The sequence below is a fragment of the Coffea eugenioides genome, chromosome 2 (assembly GCF_003713205.1).
Source record: "Coffea eugenioides isolate CCC68of chromosome 2, Ceug_1.0, whole genome shotgun sequence".
Taxonomy (NCBI): Eukaryota; Viridiplantae; Streptophyta; class Magnoliopsida; order Gentianales; family Rubiaceae; genus Coffea; species Coffea eugenioides.
The window spans coordinates 67,540,570-67,546,569 of NC_040036.1; positions in this window are offsets into that span (position 1 = coordinate 67,540,570).

Below are 6,000 nucleotides of genomic sequence, written 5' to 3' on the forward strand. Positions count from 1 at the left end.
AGAAGCTTGGTTCCAAGTGATCTCTCCTTTAGAGCCCATTCTGCAATCCTTGTGTGCGAAAAGGTCTCAGCTACGACTCCAATCCCAGTTGACAATTGCCTTTGCCGACTAGTTGAGACCACATGTAGTGCTATGGACTCCTTATCTTCAAACCCCTGATGATGTACTGTCTGAGTAGAAACTGTTTCTCCTGTGCTCATTCTGTCCTTAGTTTTCCTTAGTTCCTCTAGTTCTAGCCACTCCTTCTGGGCCTTGTACATTGTCCTCACAGGGTGACTTCTGCTTTGGCCTTCAAACTGCTGTTTGTTTCTTTCCTTCCACACTTGCCACAAAATGTTTGCAGTCAGTCCAATATGCTGTGTTCCTTCAGGTCTTGCCTTTGCCTCTGATATCTTGCACCACCATCGTTTAAAATCTCCTTGCTGGTCTCTAACTCCATCCTATTGAATTGGAGCCACCTTCCATATATCTACGGTGCCTGGACAGCTTAATAGGAGATGTTCCACTGTTTCTTGGTGCTCCCCACAGGCTCTACAAAACGGGTCACCCATCCCTGTCCTTCTAAAAATTGCTTCCCTAACTGGCAATGCCCCTGTAATGCACTTCCAAATAAACAGTTTAACCTTGTGTTTTATGTTTAGCTTCCAAAGAGTATTCCACATCTGCCTCATTTGCTGGCTTCCTTCCCCTATGCTTGGGCCTGCTTCTTCTGATTTTGCCTTCTCAGACCTGTCCTTTCCCTTCATGAGGAACTTGTAACCAGATTTGACAGAATAACAGCCTCCCCCATTATGTTGCCAGAAATAACTATCTTCCTTGCCTATTAGGCTTATAGGAATGCTCAAGATCCTCTCTGCATCATTCTGGTTAAATGTTCTGAAGATGGTGTTTCTATCCCAACCTTTATGCCTGATAAGCTCCTGCACCATTTTCATTGCATTGTTACCAGGTCGTGGGGTAGTAGGCTTACCAGAGGTTGTTCCTGGGATCCATTTATGCTCCCAGATGTTTGTGCTTCTTTCATTCCCAATCTTTCTGATTACGCCTTCTTCTATGAAACTTCTGACTCCTAGCAGCCCTTGCCAGATCCAAGAGGCATTTTTTTGAGCTTTACACCTGAATATTGAGACCTTGGGGAAATACTTAGCTCTAAGAACTTTGCTGAGAAGAAGATTTGGCTTGGTTAGTAACCTCCAAAACTGTTTTCCCAACAAAGCCTTGTTGAAGGCCTCAATATCTTTGAATCCCAATCCTCCTTCAGGTTTGTCAATAGCCAGTTTTTTCCAAGACAGCCAGTGTAGCTTGCTTTTCCCATCTGATTCTCCCCACCAGTAGTTAGCCATTAAAGCAGTGATGTCTTTGCACAGTTTCCTTGGCATTTTAAAACAAGACATGGCGTAAGTAGGCATTGCCATGGAGACAGCCTTCAACATTACCTCCTTGCCTGCACTGCTTAGCAGCTCGTTTTTCCAGCACTGAAGCTTCCTACTTATGTTTTCTCTGATGAAGCCAAACACTTGGTCTTTTGTCCTTGTTATTACCATTGGAAGGCCTAGATACCTCCCTTGTGTCATTTCCTTCATTCCACCTAGTGCACTACATACATCCTTCCTTTGATCCTGAGAGATGTTTTTGCTGAAGAAAACAGCTGACTTATCTAGATTAACTAGCTGACCTGATGCCCCTTCATACGTTTTGAGGATCTTCATAATTTCATTGGCCTGTTGATTGCTTGCTTTACAAAAAATCAGTGAGTCATCTGCAAAGAAAAGATGTGAAATGATAGGCCCTTGTCTGCTGATTTTCAGCCCCTGTATCTCGTTTCTTCCTTCTGCTCTCCTCAATAAGCTTGAAAAGCCTTCTGAGCAAATTAAGAAGAGGTAGGGAGATAGAGGATCTCCCTGCCTTATACCTCTCCCTGGTGTGATGAATCCTTTGATTTCTCCACTGCAGTTGAAAGAATAAGTAACAGTTTGCATGCACTTAGAAATCCAGTTGATCCATTGTGAACAGAAACCCATCTTCTGTATAGCTGCCTGCACAAAATGCCACTCAACCCTGTCGTAGGCTTTAGCCATGTCCAATTTGATAGCCATGTATCCATCTAGTCCATGCCTTTTATTTTTGAGGTAGTGCATATACTCATGAGCTATGATCACATTGTCTAGAATTTGCCTATCAGGAATGAAAGCTGATTGTGTATTACTAATGCAAATGTCTAGAATAGGCTTTAGCCTATTAGCCAGGATTTTGGAGATAATTTTGTAAATCACACTGCACAGGCTAATAGGCCTAAAGTTTTTCAGGCAGGTAGGATTCAGTATTTTAGGAATAAGGGATATGACTGTGTGGTTAACCGATCTAAGCATATGACCAGTATTAAAGAAGGAAAGTATAGCAGGAATAACATCTCCTTTTACAATGGTCTAGAATCTTTGAAAGAACAGGGGAGACATTCCATCCTGTCCAGGAGCTTTCTCAGGCTGCATAGAAAAAAGTGCTTTTCTGATTTCTTCCTCTTCTATTGGTTTGGTAAGCTTATAATTCATCTCTTGAGTTATGGAATGGGAAATACCCTCCAGGACCTCTGACATATCCCTCCTGCCTCCACTAGCGAAGAGATCTTTAAAGTATTCTGAAATTTCTGCAACTACCTCATCCTCATTCTCAGTCCATGAGCCATTTTCCTTCTGCAGCTTTCTGATTCTATTAGTAGATCTCCTCCCCTTAACATGAGCATGGAAGTACTTAGTGTTCTTGTCACCTTCTCTTAGCCAGTTGAATCTGGCTTTTTGACTCCAGAAGTTTTCTTCCTCCGTATAGGCTTCTTTAAGCTGATTCTTAAGCTCAGCAACTACCCCTTTCCTGTTCTCACAATCAGAGTTTTTCACCCTTTCCAGCTCCTTTTTTATCTCCTCTATCCTACTTTTGGAATTGGCTTTGAAAGTATTTCTCCATTTCAAAAGTTCAATCCTACAGTTTCTAATCTTTTTAGTAATTTTAAACATACGGGATCCAACTTCCTCCTTTTGCCAAGCTCTTTCCACTACCTTGTACACCTCTTCCCTTTGAAGCCATCTTTTATCAAAGTAAAACCTCCTCTTCTTTTTTCCCACTTCTGTACAAGTGTTTAAGCTTAACATACTATGATCTGAGGCATAAGTGTCAATGTGCTGACAACTTGCCTTGTCAAAAGTCTGGTACCACTCAATGCTTCCCAAGCATCTGTCCAATCTTTGCCTAATCTCCCCCTCTTTATCCCAGTGGTTACTCCAAGTCCAGGGGTGACCTTCAAAGCCTATGTCAACCAGATTATTGAGGTCCAGGAACTCCTTAAAATCTCTGAAGCTCCTCTCTTCTCTAGCCAGACCACCCCACTTTTCCCTACTAGAAAGAATATCATTGAAATCCCCAGCAATCAAAAATCTGCTTCCCCACAGTCTACTTCTCTCATGAAGAACCTTCCATTGATTCTTCCTGATATTTGCATCACAGCTCGCATAAACTCCTATAAACCATCATGTACACTTAAGATCCAAGTCCTCAATCTTGGCTTCTATGGTAAAGGCTGTCTGCAAAACCTCTACCACCTGAGTGTCTTCCTTCCACATCAAGGCCATGCCACCAGCCTTGTGCATTGCCTCCACCACAGCACTGTTATCAAATCTAAGACACCTAGCTATCCTATCAACTACCTGTTTCCTATTCTTGGTTTCACTCAAGAAAATCAGGTTTGGAGAGAGGAGGTTATTCACCTCCCTCAGATGGGGAACTGTCAAGGGGCTCCCCACACCTTGACAGTTCCACACCAAGGCTCTCATAATTGCATGGGGGCCCCATTAAGGATGGCCCCCATCTCCTCTCCTTCCCTCTCAATCTGGATAGCCTCCAACTCAGATTTGGTCTTTTTACAAACAAAACGTGGCTGCTGTAAATCCTCCATCTCCTCATCACAAGGCAGCACCTTCCTTTTACCATTTCCTATAAGACTAAGCTCCTGATCATTCAACTCCTTTAAGGCCCTTCTAGTAACCACAGGATTCTTTAGCTTTCTATAGGACCTATTAATCTGTTTCTTAGCCGCCTCCTGGACCTTACTAGTAACAAGGAGCTCTTTCTGAATATCTGTTTCCCCACCACTATGCTCCTGAGTCCTATCTGCTGGGTCTAACCTTGATGAAATCATGTCGAAGTCCTCCTCCCTCACTTCCACCCTAACTGGCTCTTTCCACTCTCCCCCCAGGGCTTGACCAGTCATACAAGGTCCTGGATTACCCTCACCCCGTTGCTGATCACCAGCATCAGGGCCTCTAGCGACTGTGTTATTATCCAGACTCGTGGATGTGCCACTAAAGGAGATCCCCAAGCTCTTACCCTCCCTTTCCTTATCCATAAGATGTTTAGTTCTATTTTCCTTATCTACATTCTCAAGGAACTCCAACAGTCTCTCCTCTGCTTGAGACCTACTCCTTTCCCTCTCGACCATCTCTCCATCCTGGAATCTCCAGTACCTTTTGTCCTTACTCAGCTCAGGTTTCAAAGGTCTTTCCTTACTAGGACTTTTGGTGTTCCCTGCTCTCATCCAAGGGCCATATTGGTTCTCTGAGAGCCTAGCCATCATAACTCTCTGCTCTTTACAGGATCTTTCACTATGACCTACAACACCACAATTATAACAAAAGTCTGGACATCTCTCGTACTTAAACACTACCCATTTCAACTTTCCTGTTGTTTGAACCACTGTGCCTCTAAGGAGAGGTACAGATAGGTCTACAAGGGCCAGGATTTTGAGGTGTCTACCCTCTTTTCCCCCAGATTGAGGGACAATAACTTCTTTCACTCCCTTAAACACAGCCCTAATCTTCCTACCCACCTCCTTAGTTAACCAATGCACAGGCAAATTCCAAAGTTGCACCCACAGGGGTGCGATGGTAAAGTCTCCATAATTTCCTTCTATCCCCTCTGACCACCTCCTAATAACCAACACTTGGTTGTCTATCACCCACGGGCCCCCTTCCACAATCCTTTCTTTTTCTTCTAGACTAGGGATGTTAAACTGGAATAAATTGGGCCCTAGTTCCATAACTGTCAAGTTTTTGGGGTAGCTCCAAGCGGCGGCAACAAAATTCTTCACCCCTGTAAAATTTGCAACTTTTTCCCCCATAATTCTACCTATCAAACTTCCTTCACATTCTTTAACTCCACTGTTGAGATCCTCTAGATTCAGAATGGCTCCTGAAAGCTCATTTCCAGCTAAAGAAAATTTCTGCAGCAGCTCGGTTAAATCCCCCTCCATAGATACAGCCGGAGGTTCCAAAAGGTATGACCTTTCCACTCCACAAAAGACAAGAGCTTAAAGTCTACCAACAGAAGAAAGCACACACAAGAACCGACAGGAAGGGGACAACAACAAACAAAGATAACCATAAGGACACTACCTCAAGAAAAGATGGATAGATAAATACGTGGAAATCAAGTTAACAAGCTTTTAGCTTACCATGGGCCAAGACATTTATGTGGATTATGCTTCCTCTGGTCGGACCACCTTTATGGACATGGACCATAGCATTTATGGTGCTTCCTGCTTCCTTTGGTCGGACATTCTTGGTAAACTAGTAAGAATAATAGTACTGTAATAACTCTGCATTAGATTCAGGCATATTGAATTCTAGTGTTTGATTGTTTTCCTGGAAAAAAAGTAGCGAAAATATGTGTTTTTTGAAAAAGTTTGAGCTTACTGAAGATCCCACCACGGGGGGGAGGGAGGCTCTAATCCCAAGAGAGAGAGAGTTCCCTCTACACGGAGAGGATTGTATTTTTGGTAGTAAGTAGGAACTGTTTGTGTGTATATGTTGCATCCTTTATGCATGTTCCTCCTCAGCAGTAAATCCAGTAGCAGGCTAGAATGATAAGAAAATAATTTTACAAAATTATTTGTTAGAAAAAAATTTAGTTTATTATTTATTTATTTATATTATTATTGTTTTTACCCACCCTCCC